Source organism: Equus przewalskii, chromosome 12, assembly GCF_037783145.1.
Source record: "Equus przewalskii isolate Varuska chromosome 12, EquPr2, whole genome shotgun sequence".
Classification (NCBI taxonomy): Eukaryota; Metazoa; Chordata; class Mammalia; order Perissodactyla; family Equidae; genus Equus; species Equus przewalskii.
Window position 1 is genome coordinate 2,388,510 of NC_091842.1, and position 13,710 is coordinate 2,402,219.

The following is a 13,710-nucleotide window of genomic DNA, read 5'->3' on the forward strand; positions in this document are numbered from 1 at the left end:
TCAAAGCCCAGCTGATTTCCAACTCGCCATTGGGTCATCAGTCACGTACCGAGCCCCGACTCTGTGCTGGGACTCCTGCTGTAGGATCTAGAACCCAACAGCCCCAGCCCTTGATGAGCTTGCAGAGGCTGAGCAGTGAGGGGGGAGAGACACGTGACCAGGCGTGCTAATCCGGCATGCCAGGGCTGAACTGGAGTTCAGGGGCTGTGGGCACCAGCGAAAGGCCAGCTGGCCTCACTTTGTGGGGAGGAGGGCCCAGGGAGCAGAGAAATTCGGGGGCAAACCCATGGATTGACGTACCCGATAGTCAGCTCAGGCGCAGCTGTGCTGCGGTAAAAATACCCCCAAACCTCATCGCTTAGAACGACAAGGCTTCATTTCTTGGTCACACACAGTGGGCTGTGGGTCCATGTGTGTCTCAGGCAGTCGTCCTCCGGGTAGTGACCCCACAGCTTCAACGTCCAGGAAGCAGCGCAGCCCACGGGCCACACCTGGTCACGTGCATAGGTGATAAAGTTGGTGCAGGAGGTAGAACCAGACTGCAGAGCGCTGGAGACCAGACTCAAGGGCAGATTCTGTCCTGAGGGCAGTGGGAGCCCAGGAGGGCTTTGCGCTGGCCAGTGACAGGCCGCATTTGCATCTAGAAAGATCCCTCCAGCTGCAGGGAGGAGCGTAGGGTGGAGGAGGGTAGGAGGGAGCCTGAGTGGCCGGGAGGAGGCTCTCGCTGCCTCCAGTGGGAGCTGATGGTGGCCTGGACTCAGGGGGGAGGCGATGATGGAGAAAGAGGGACTGTGCATGGCACCCTGGCTCCAGTGCCCTGCCCTGAGCACCTCCTGCCCCACAGGCTCCCACGGCTGGACCGCTGCCCAGGTTGGCACGGGCTCACCCTGGTCCCTGTCTGACTCCATGCACGTTGGTCCTGCTTCTCTTCGGAGCCTGTTAGCCCCTGGAGGGCAGGGATCCTGTCTGGAAATCGTAGCCCTCAGGGATGCAAAAGAGGCTTTAAGAAATACACATTCTCAAAAAAAGAAAAATGCAAGCAGGTGGGGGAGCACCTTTTATTGACCCTGCAGTGGGGAATACTCTGCTCCATGATCCCCGTAACTCCCTTCCACGGTGGGAATTATGAGTCCATTTCATGGAGGCTGTGGGCACACGTGGAGGCCCGCCTGGGCCAGCTGGAGCAGAAATGATGACTTGGGACCCACAACAGCTCTGCAGGCCCCTCCCCCTCCCCTAAGGCCGGCCAAGGAGGTCAGGGAGCCTGGCCTGGTGTTCCAGTCTTTATGGGATGTGCCCAGGGTCCCAGCAAGGCTGGTGTGGGGGGCATGGACTGCTGAGCCATCCTCCCGTGGACTAGCGTGACCATCTGACGCCCAGATGGGGGTGTGGAAACTTCCAGGTGCAGCCAGATGCTCTGCAGGGGGAATATGGGTCTTGAGAAAAGTGTTATGGTTTTTATCATTACAGAAGTATTATGCGCTCACTGCAACACTCAGATCTCGCAGCCCAGAGGTAAGCCCTGTCAATGTGTGGCATCTGCACCCCAGGCGTCTCTGTGCACACACGAGCCTGCATATCCGTATATACGTGCTCCACATACATGGTTTTACAGATTTCTTCTCCCACGTGCGGGTACTTCTTGGACATCTTTGCACACAGAGCTGCCTCGCTCATTTTCAGGAGCCCAGAATCCCACGGGCCCCATTATTTATTTGCTCTGTGGCCCACTGAATTTGTTCTTTTGTTCTGATTTGGGGCTATTCCAAGCAACACTGCAGTGGGCGCCCACGGACACAATCGGCGTGCACTTGGGTGAGTGTGTCGATGGTGCACAGTCTTTGAGTCGGCTTGCTGAGCCGTGAGCTCTGTGGTTGGCAGGCCTGGGGTTGAGGCCTCGCTTTCCTGGGCAGGTCACTGAACCCCCCTGCGCCTCGGTTTGCTGGTCTGTGAAATGGGATTTCAGCACTTCCTCCTTTACAGTGTTAAATGGGTGAGGGTGTCAAGCTCTCCCATTGCGGGTCCCTTTCTGGGGTGGGTGGCTCCGGGCCTGGGCCCAGCCTAGCGGGCGCAGAACAATGCCCGGCTCCGGGAGAACAACAGGCCCTTCCCTAGCTGTCAGGGCGTGAGGATTAGATGCAGAATAATGCAGTCCCCGATCAAACCTGCAGCTGTAACTCAGGCCCTGGACGCTGCCAGCGCCATAAATTTGGGCGGAAAGTGCAGCTCTAGCAGTTTGCGAACAAGAGCGGGAGAGGCCGGGTGAATTACTGCCCCGGAGGAAGCGGGGGCCCCCTGCCCGGCATTGTTAGCCAGAGCACGGATTGATTGCACACTGGCTTAATGAAATTGAATTTTAATTTATATCCCGGCCCACCGTGGCGGGGGAGAGGGGAGCGGAGTGTGCCTGGCCAGGGGTGGACTCAGCCCCTGGATGGGGGCTCCTGCTGGGGGTGTGGTGGGTGCTGCAGCCAAATCCTACAGGAGGGGATGATGGGCACTCCAGGGTGGCATCTGCTCCCCAGCGTTTCAAGCTCCTGCCGGCCGTGGGGCCTTGGGCAAGTTGCATTAGCTTGCCCAGCCTGGTTCTCTCATCTGGTCACACCTGCCTGCTCAGTACAATCCTCCAGTAGGCTCAGTGGAGGGAGGGTCCCTCTCCCACCTCTTCATGGGAACTGGTAGCTCTGCCAGGTGCCAGGACCGGGTGTGGAGGAGATGACGGGGGGGATGGGAGGATAAATGATTCTCGGGGCCCTTTGGGGGTCCCCAGTTCACCTCTCCCAGGTGTCCAAAAATGACACATTGGCACCTGCTGCTGCTTATTGCCACATTAGCGTCGGATTTCCGAGGCACTGCTCAGGGTGGGGCCCCCGCCCCCCTCGCCCGTGCGCGTCCACGGCGTATTCACCTCCGGCCTCGCGCACGCGTCACGCACGTGCTGTGGGGGGGCTGTCACAGAGGCGACACTTCACCGGGCCATTGGCCTGGTTCCAAGTCCCAGCCGCACGTTTCCTGGCCTTGGAAAGCCCCTTCGCTCCCTGAGTCTCGGTTTCCTCCTCCTGAGTTGGAGACGATGGAGACCCCCGCACCCTGGGCGTTTTCAGGACTCAGGAGGTCGCGTGTCTGAGCCCCCCGCCCACCGTGGAGGCCACGCCTGCAGCAGCCATGGTTCTCCGGGGAGCTGTCCCGGACGCTGCTCAGATCTCCCGGGGCAGTGTGCTGGGGGCCGGAGGGGCCGAGCGCCACCGGACCCACCCCATGGGCAAGGCAGAACGAGGGTCTCCTGGGAGCCCGGTGAGGAGGGGGCTTCACAGAGGGGTGGGGGGGTGCGGGCATCCCGGGAGCAGGGCTCCTGCTGTGAGCATTCCACCTGCATGGGGCGGGACCGAAGGGCCAGTGCCCTCCCGGAGTGGAGCGGCAGAGTGGAGTGGCAGGGGGCAGCTGGCCTGCCTGGGGGTCGGCAACAACACCGGGACTTTTCTCTGCCTCCCTAACTTTGCCGCCCCCCCGTCAGGGCACCTGGATGGTCACCTGCCAGTGGCTTCCTGTCTGACCTGGGCTGGATCCCCTATTAGTAGAGCGGGGGGGGGGGGGGGGGAAGGGGGGGATCTGGCTACTGAGGGTCTGTGGACCACCCCTCCCTGTGTCCTTCCCATCACCCACCCAGGCACCCATGTGGCCTCTGAGCCAGCCCTGCTCTCAGCCCCGCCTGCAGACACCAGGGGCGGTGGGGCCTGGGTCAGTAATCTGGGACGGGCTGATTAGGCTGTGGCTGATGAGCGAGGCATAAATCCATCTGCTTTGGGTGGAAGCTGTTTTCTGCTGGCTGGATCTGTCTGGTAAAGCCATTGGTTTAGATGCAGGGTATGTGCATGGCAGGGGCTGGGGAGAGAACCCCAGAATGTGCTGAGGCACCTTTAGGAACCATTAGAAATCAGCTCCTACCTTTGAGTTTATAGATGGAGACACTCAGGCCCAGAGAGGGACAGATACTTGCCTGAGGTCACACAGCCAAGTGAGCAGGAGATTTGGGACCAGCCTGGGTCACTGTGGCATGGACTTGGGTGAGGTGTTGTCAGATCTGTGGGCCGCATGGAATGAGGGAGATGGAAAAGACGTGAGTTGTTCGTGTGTCATCAGATAGAAAGGAGGCCAAGAGTCCCCTATCCCTTTGTCTTCCAGACTTCAAACTCTACCCGCACAATTACTGGTGGGTGGACAGTCCCTTTGTGTATAGAAAAAGATGCCCATCCTCTGGGCGGCCACAGCATTGTGACCTGGTGAGTAGGCACAGGCGGGACTTCAGCCCCTCTCAGACCCCTGACCTGCTGCAGAAGGCCTTGATTGGGACCCATGTGCCATCCTGACGCCAGCTTCATCCTTCTTTGAGTCAAGTCACCTGCTCTTCGATCCCGATAAACTGCTTATAGAAGGAAACTTTGCATTGCCACGATTGATGGGAGAGTGGCATTGTTTGCCAAAAATGGAGAAGAACACAAAAATATGTCTCCAACACATCTTATATTCTTAGATTATAATGTATATTACATGTATAATATATGTTTAGGTGTATATGTATAATTTTTACATGTATCACATATATATCACTATATATATTATATTATTTAAAAAGCCTGCATATCCCCTAAAATCACTTGCATATTGCGTGTTGGGAAACCCTCCCTTCGTCCAGGCCCGGGCCTGAGCCTCTGGGTCAAGGTCTCGTAGGCGCAGCAGGCTGTTGCTACAATGTGCCCACCTCAAATAAAAGCAAACCCACTCCCAAGGATGAGCTGATCAGCTTGGCTCTCCCACGGCTGGGGAGGGATGGAGGACGGCTGAGTTTCAAGGGGGACAGTGTGTCCCCAGGTCAGGGTGGTGGGTGCCGGGCAGCAGGTGGTGGGGAGGGCGGGCCGGGCACCGGATGCACACCGGGCAGCTCTGCGCTAGACGCCCTGCGTCCATCCTCTGGCGGCCTCCACGGGGGTTTAACACCCCCGCTCCTCTTTACTGTCTTCTTGTGAAGTCACTTGAACGTACAGAGAACTATGGAGCCAAGCAGCTCAGTTGCATTCTAGGATTCCCCACGCAGGTGCACGGATGTTCTGAAAGAAGCAGAACGTGATGGATGTTATGGAAGCCCCCCTCCCATGTGCCCTCCCCCATGCCTTCCACTCCTCTCCCTCGGGAGAAAGAGCGCATTCTCAATTGATCGCTCGTCTTTTCCATTGCACGCATTTATACCGCGAGGGGGCATGGAGGTAGCCGTAAACGGGATGTGTGGTATTGTTTCCCAGTGTCTCACAGTCCGTGCCCGTTTTACAGCCGGCAACACTGAGATGCTTGTTCAAGTTCACACCGTCGTGAGCAGCACAGCCAGGTCCACGGGGGCTGTTTCTGGGGCTCAGCAGTCACCGGGGGGCCCTGGAGAGAAGTTTGTCCTCCACACAGGCCCCCCGGGCCAGCGTCAAGAGGCTGGATTTATTGAGAGGATTTTAGGGTCCGGGCACCTCCAGGGCGGTGCCAGGCCTCAGAGGGCCCAGGTCACTTGGGGGAGGAAGAAGCCGCAAAGAGCCTGCCCTGTGGGCTCCGCGTTGCAGGAGGAAAGTCAGCGGCTCCTGCTCCTCCAGCCAGCGTGCTGTCTGCGGCCCTGGGGCTGGCGGGGGGCAGGCCACGGCTCCGCAGAGCCGGGGGGAAGCTCAGTCCTGGGAGACTTGTGTCACCAACGATTGTTGGACTCTGGGTCTGGGGAAGGGGTCCCAGGCACCGCTCCCTGTCGCTCAGATGGAAAAGCGGGTCAGTGGGCCTGAGAGAGAGGGTCTGCGGGGGGCCGGGTGTGCCAAGCTGGCAGTGGCCTGTTTGGTGGAATTTGAAGAGGGCGGGGTGCATTAGGGTGCAGATGGCACTCACAGCCTGGAGGGAACAAGGCCACCAACGGAGCCGGGGGTGATGGAGGAAAGTCAGGGGTGGGGTCTCCACGCATGTGTGTGTGCCCCGTAGCTGAGTGCCCAGCAGCCACATGTGCCCCAGTAGGGACCTGACACCCCACACTCCAGCATGAGCAGACACGTGCGTGCACACACCCGAACACAGGTGCAACCCACCCCAAACACACGTGTGTGTGTACACGAGACACATCCAAACACACTGTACACATGCACACTTCCACACGTGTGTGCGCACATGCACACAAACACGTGTACACACTCGTACACCCAAGACAAATGCGTGCACACCCAAACACACACGAGCACACACACGCACGGCAGTGTGAAGCCCTTGTCACCACTAGAGGGAACTAGAAGTCTTCTCTCACACACACACACACACACACACACACACACGTGTACACGCAAAAGGAAAGACAGAAAAAGAAAAGAAAATCCTTTGAAAAATATCGCAGTTGATGGTAATTCAAGGCGTCGCGGGCCCGTAAATCCCGGAGGTGATAATGATCAAGGATGAAGGGAGTGGTGTCAGATTAACAGGCTGCTTAATGTCTTTCCTCCCACGTCGATGATAGGCTGCGCTGAGGTCTTTCCCGCCTCGCGGACCCCGCCGAGGCGGCCCCTTCTCTAGGTTTTGGGGACCAGGGTCCATCTCCTTCCCTACGCCCCCTTCTAGCTCCTCTTGGCACCACTAAAAGCTGAATGGGGGGCGGTGTGGGGTGAGAAATTGCATTTCCGATGGCAGCATCCCTGAGTCTCAGCTGGCCGTTCTGCCCTGAAATGCAGCGGGAAACGGGTCCTGCAAGTGCCGATGACCCCGCCTGCCAGGCATCGGCCTGGCGCATGCTCCCCGACCAGCCCCGGTCCCCTGCCTGGCCCCAGGAGGGGCGATGCAGCGCGGACCCCCACCCCGGTCCTTGCTCTCGCTCAGGGGGACCAGGACAGGCAGGAGCTGTACTTACTTGACTCCTGTGTGCTGCCTAACTTTCCTCGCTCTCTTCTGGCGCAAAGGGTGACTGTGAGTGTGTGAGCAGCTGTTTATTGGAAGCCGTCAAGGTCTCTAAGGACAGAGACAGATGGCCCTTCGCGAGGGGAGTGCCGGGCCAGGCCTCCTGGCTCAAGCTTCGGGGGAATGTCTGCCTTCTTTTCTGCTGAGGGGCCCTGACAGCTATGCTCAAGGTCAGCGACACCCTCAGGGCCATGTGTAAGGAGTCTGGGGGCACCCTTGGTCCTCGCCAGGCCCCTGAGCCCAGGACGTGGTTCACTCCTCAGCCCTTCCTCTCACACCAGACCTCGACTCTCTTGCCCGTCCGGTGGAGCAGGGCTGGGCTCCCTGGCCCCGGTCTTGGCAACACTTCTGGCACGTTCTGGGCTTTTCTCAGTTTGGGGACAGAGGAGGAACGTGACCCAATTTGCGTTCCGGAAAGATCCCTCGGTCAGAGGTTCTTCACTTGGGTCTGTGAACAGAATCCAAGGGGGGTCGGTGGGTTTGGACCGTAAAAATTTACATCTTCATTTTCTCTGACCCTTCATTAAAAGTTTTGTTTCCTTCCATTAGGAACAGAGGCAACGGACCCCAGGGGCATGGGCGCAGTCCCGGGACCCCTTCACCAAGAGGAACCCGGGTGTCTTCTCCCTGCGGCTGCCGCAGGTGACTCAAAACACCATTCACGCTCATCACGACTTTGAAATAATGCCAGCGGTCGGCGCCATCGCTAGATCTTGCTGTTGAATCTCGTTATTTAACGCAGTCACAAAAAGAAAGCGCATAAGGGACCAGATTACGAGTTTGCTCTTTATTTTAATGGCATTTCAACAAAGATGGTTTCCTTTGCAAGCCTGTGGGTTTTATTTTATGCATTTAAGAAGGTTATTTTGAGGGGGGGGGTTGTGGTCTGAGCCTCCAGATGCCCAGGGCGTTCATGGCACAAAAGCGGGTTAGAACCGCTGCTGGCCGGTTTGACACCAGTGGGGGAGGGGCCGGCGACCAGTTGGGGGTGATCAGTCAGGTGGGCTAGACGGGTCGGGGGGCTGGAGAGAAATGGGGCATTGGAAGGGGACGTCGGGCTCAGTTGGGAATTGAGGCTGAGGGCTAGGCTCCCGGCTTGAGTGTCTGGTGGGGGTGCTGCCATGTACGAGGTGGGAGAGGAATCGGTTTGGGAGCAGGAAATGGCATGTTTGTTTGGTTTTGCACGTTTAATTTGGGCAACTCCCACTTGAGAAGTCATGGGGCCCTGGCCTCACCGGGCTGGCCGTTAACCACAGCTGAGCTGCGGATGCCCATTCGGGGGTTCCTGGTGCAAGCTCACTGGTCCTCATGGTGACCCCATGTGGCATGTCACCTGGGGTTTTTAGGCTCACTTTACAGATGACCTTCGGGTTACAGAAAGTTATCTTAGAACTCAGAAGTCCCCATTCCACCCCGGGGATCCAGCCCACAGATGCCCCAGGATCCCCTACTGCACAGCCAAGCATGGCTGAGCACAGCTGTCACCAAGATGCCTGGTGTCTGCCCCGTGCCGGGCTGGGGACCTGACGGGTAAGAGCCTGTCTTGTTCTGGAGGAGCTAGTGGTCTCGGTCTCTGTCTCTCTCTGTGTCTCTGTCTCTTTCTGTCTCTCTCCTCCTCTCTGTTCTCTCTCCCCCACCCCCTCTCTGTGTCTGTCTGTCTGTCTCTCTTCCTCCTCTCTCTCTCTTTCTCTCTCTCTCACACACACAAAGGCAAAGGCAATGTCACAGCCTCATGCCCACGTTCGCGTCCAGTCAGAGACACGAACGCTGGGGAGACACTCAGCATCGTGCAAAACAAGATCGGGGCTGAGCGCGACATGTGATAGGAAAGAAAGAAATTCCTGTATTAGAGGTTCATTTCCAGTCAGCCCGACCGGCTCGGAAACTCTCAATACAATTTTTAGACAAACACCTGGGGTTTCGAAGCAGCCTGTGCCGAGAGAAGAGTGTGAGCCCTCGGCCCCCTCAGTCATGAACGGCTAATTTTAGCATCCAAACAAACCAGAAAGGCAAAAAGCTCCCCTCCTCCTCCTCCTCGCCCCCTCCCCCCTTCCCTCCATGCTGTGGCTCTGCCTGAGCCCGCCCCGCCCGTGAGCCCCGGACTTCCTGCCGTGGCCCTGCCAGGAGAGCGCAAGGCCCAGGGACCCAGGGAGCCAGGCCGGGCGCTCCTGGGGGCAGAGGGCGGTTGGCACGCGGGCAGTGCAGGGAGAGGGGCGCTGGGCCAGTGGAGGAGAGGCTGGTGGAGGGGACAGGGCATCGGGGTGCCTGTGACCTCTCCCACAGGCCCCCTCAACACTGGGCCGTCCCTCTCCTTTGGCCCTTTCCCAAGGACCTGGGCGCTCCAGTCTTCCTGAATTTTGCCTGGCCTTGCCCCCCAGCCCCTGGAATGGAGCCTGCCGTGAGCTCCAGGCCAGCCTGAGCCAGGGGAGCCCCGGGCCGCTCTGAGGAGCGTCCTAAAGTCCCCCCTTCAAATCTCTGTTCTGCCCCTTCCCAGCGGCGACGCCCTTCGGAGCCTAAGTTTCCCCGTCTATTAATCAGGGGGGATGTTTGCCACTGGCACACGTCGGTGCCAGGTTTGGAAATGACATCCGTGGCACACAGTAGGCACACCTGGCACACAGTAGGCACACTTGTCCAGTGGAGAGGATGGGCGAGTTTGGAGGGTCTTTCTCAAGGTCAGAGGTCTCGGGTGACCCTGACCAGCTCACCTGAAGTGGCGCTCAGAGGCACCCCAGAGCAAATGACTGATAGGACCCGATGGAGAATCAATGTGAGGGCAGGAGGCCGGCCTCTCTGGTTGCTGCTTCCATTCATCAACAGAGATCTGATAACAAGAGGCCAACACGGTGAAGGGCGGGAGGGGAGTCTGCTAGGAAGGAGGTGGAGAAGGACTCTGACCCCTTAGATGGAGCAAAGCTGCGCCCGGCTCCCTGGAGACCCCCACGAGCCGGCCATGAATGAAAGAGACCCCTGCCTTCAGTTCGCAATTTTTTTTAAATGCATAAAAACTCTACGGAACAATTGGCTTGGGAGAAAAGTTAGGTGTGAGCTGAGAAGTCAGGAGGGAGCGAGCAGGCGAGCGGGCGTGTGCTGCCCTCTCTCTCTCAGCTTCGTGGAAATTCACCCCTCTGCTGTCTGCTTGGAGTTTTTCTTCTCCGAAGGCTGAGGCCACGAGAAGACCCGGAATCACGGAGCGGGAAGGGCCTCTGGGGCTCACAGGAGGGAGAGGACCTGGGCTGCCCCCGCCACAACCTCTTCTGTGGGGATGGCCAGTCCCCAGCCCCAGCCTGCCCGTCCGTGCCCCAGGCCCATCCAACCAGGAGCGGATGCCGGACGCAGGCTGGTCCCGACAGATCCCTCTGCAGGAATTAGGGGGGGTCGCCTGGGAGCCGGCTCCGTTGGGTCTGGGGCACTGAGCTGCATGTCGCGTGGACGCGAGGACCAAGTATAAGATGAGCAACTTGAAGAGAGAGAGAGGAACGGGTGTGTCAGAAGGTGGGGGGTGTGAGGAGTCAGGAGAGGACGACAGGGGTGTCCAGGCAGAGAGAGCCCCGATCCGTGGCTTTTGCTGACACCCACGGTGTAAACCCTCGGAGCCCGCGGTCCTGGGGGCGGTGTCAGGGCACCGAGTAGGCAGTTGGAACTGACGTCCAGAATCGGCTCCTGCTGGCAGGGCCTGCTCGGTGCCCACCCCCCCCCCCCCCCCCAGCGCTGCCTGGGTTTCTGGCGGTTTTCCGGTCCCCGCGGGGCTGGCCCCCTCCTGTCCCGAGAGCTGTCTGATCATGGAATTCTCAGACCCTCCGGAGACGTGACCCAAGGGCCGTCTCTCAAGTGTCCGAAGCCAAGAAACACAGCCCAGCAGCCAGAAAAGGAATCTCAAGACCGGCAACTGCACGACTCACGCCAACACTCTGAAGGATGATCTTTCCCCTCCACCGGCTTCTCACCAGAGCTGCTCCCTCCTCTCGTGGAAAACTACCCCCCCCCCAATCCCCTGCCCCAGGTCTTGCCCAAATGCCTCTCTTGCCCTCATCCTGACATCAAAGCCCCAAGCCTGGGAGTGGGGGAGCCCTCCTCAGGGGGAGAGGGAGGGAAAGAAGCTGAACGGCAGAGTCAGAACTTCAGTGGGGGAGGGAAAATTCTGTGCCATCACACAACCCCCCCATCCTTTCCACTTGGGCCTGCTTGGACAGGCTTCTGTGTCGGCCTCAGGGCCTTTGCGTTTGCTGTCCCCACTGCTTGAACGCTCTTGCCCCACATCTCTGCTGGCTTGCTGACATTCCCTTGAGGGCCCTGCTCAAATGTCCCCTCCTCCAAGCTTCCCTGTGACAAATGCTGTCGTTTGCGTCCATAAAGACCAGCTCTGTTTTCTATGTTTGAGCGACAGTGTGCATAGCCGCAGGGCAGGTATGCAACTCAGTACTGGCCAATGAAACATAAGGGAAGGACTCCTGGGGGCTGCTGGGAAAGGGGTTCCTCCCCTTGCATGACAAACGAGACACCCTCCTTCCTTCTTGCTTTGGGCACCAGCATGTGAGGATGTGATGCCAGGAGCTGTGGCAGCCATATTGTGATGATGAGGTAACCCGCCCAAAGAGGAAAGCCAACAGTTCTCTTGAGCAGTCAGATCTGGCAAGACAAGGCTTGCTTCCCACATGGCTCCAAGCAACTGGCTGAGTTCCACCTGCCCCTTTTAGATGGATTATGTGCTTGCCAGTTTGCCGTAGTCCCCTCCTGTCCCTATTGCCTTTCTCTGCCCCACTTCACTCATTTGCATCCTTTCTGGACCCTGGGCAACTCCAACAGCAAAGCCATGACTTGCTTAATTGTGTGTCCATCTCAGCAGGCAGCCAGCACCCAGGACCAGGGTCAGGGGTGAGTGAGACAGACATGCTCCCCACCCCTGTGAAGCTCACAGTAGGGAGGTAAAGACGGAGAATGAAGAGAGTCATTCCAACGTGGGCTGACAAGGGTGTGTCAGCTCAGGTCAGGGAAGAGGTGACAGTTCAGTTGACAGCTGACGGGTGAGTAGGAGTTAATGAGGCAGAGTGAAGGGAACAGCATTTCAGAGAAGAGGAATAGCCTGTGTGAAGCCCCAGAAGCCAGAGGAAAAGCCAGAGGGCTGATGTGGTTGGGTGTGGTACGTGTGGGATGGGGGGGGTGTCCTAGCTGTCCAGTGAGAGAGAAAAGGTCAGCCTGGACCAGTGGGGTGGCTGTGGGACAGGGAGAGGTGAATGGATTCAGGAGGGAGCTAAGAGTTTAATCGACAGGATGAAGTGACTGAGGATGTGGGGATGTGTGTGTGTATGAGTGAGACAGAGACAGAGACGGAGAGAGATGGAGATAGAGACAGAGAGAAAGAGAGACAGAGAGAGATGGAGGGAGAGAAAGAGAGAAACAGAGATGGAGACACACACAGAGACAGAGAGAGACAGACAGACAGAAAAAGAGACAGAGACAGAGAGAGATAGAGACAAAAAGAGAGACAGAGAGAAAACAGAGAATGTGGGTGTCACCCAGGATGCTGGCCGAGTGACTGAGTCAGGGATGGGTGGGAGGGCAGTTTTAGGGGGTGGGGTGAATGGCTTTAGGCCCGCGTGGACTAATGTCCCTCAGAGGATGGGAGGAGGGGCCGTCTGTGTCTCGTGGAGGGGAGTGGGGTCCCCGTGCCAGGCCCCTCACCCCTGGGAGGAACCCTGGTTCACAAACCACGCCCCCCATCTTGCCGCAAAGAGCAGCGCCAGACCTCAGGCTCTTTCTCGGGATGGTGATGTGTCAGCGAGGCCAGAGGCTCATGGCAAGTCTGCTGCTCACACATCAGCAGGCCCCACAGGCCACACAGGCAAAGACGGAAAAGTCGCAGAGCAGGGCACCAGGCCGTGTGAACGGTGCCGCCCCGATGGGGGCCATACGGGCTGTGCAACAGGTGACCCGTGCCAACCCCCCTGAGGGCCCCGTGTCCTGCCGGCTCCGGGAACAGGAGGCAGGGGCCCAGCTACTCCCCAGGATTGACCCTGCGGTGCACCCCTCGGCCCCACCGGCTGGCTGAGGACGTGGCGGGACAGCCAGACGGGAGAATGCAGGCCGCTGTACGAAGGAGCGAGAAAAGGGGCCCAAGTGACACACTCCAGGCGGAAAAATCAGTACAGAAGTGTGCGTAAGTGTTCTCTCTCGTGCAACAAAAGGGAAGGGGCATAAACACCTGTCTGTGCAGGAAAGCTCCGGAAGGGCACCCGGAACACTAATAAAAGCGGTTTCCTGTGCGTGCTGGGGGCCTGGGGACTGGGACAGGGCAGAGGAGAGGGTTTAAATGGATGGCCCCCTGATAAGGGGTGGCTTTCGAACTCTGGGAATGTCTTGTTACGTAAAAATGGATACGAAATTCCAGATTAAAAGCGAAGGCTCTCCCTGCTTGCCCTGAGGCGCCCAGTCTGTGCAGCTGAGAGGTGACAGGCCAGACGCCCCATGTCCCCGGGCAGCCTGGGGACAGCCCCACAGGTGCTCTGTGCTCACGGCCTTCCTCCCTCAATCCTGACAGCCCAGTGAGGTCAGGGTTGTTCCTTCTTCTTCTCCCTGGCGACCCGCAGCCCCGTGACCTCGGAGGGAGCACCTGGGACTGTGGGTGACAAGCCGGTCCGGGCGGGTGCAGGCAGGGAGCACTCCTGGTTGCCTTCAGTTTGGGTTCCCGGGGTTTGAAATGGAAACTAAAAGCCTAGGTTCGGCCTCAGCTGGAGTGGTCCCCTCCCCTTCTGG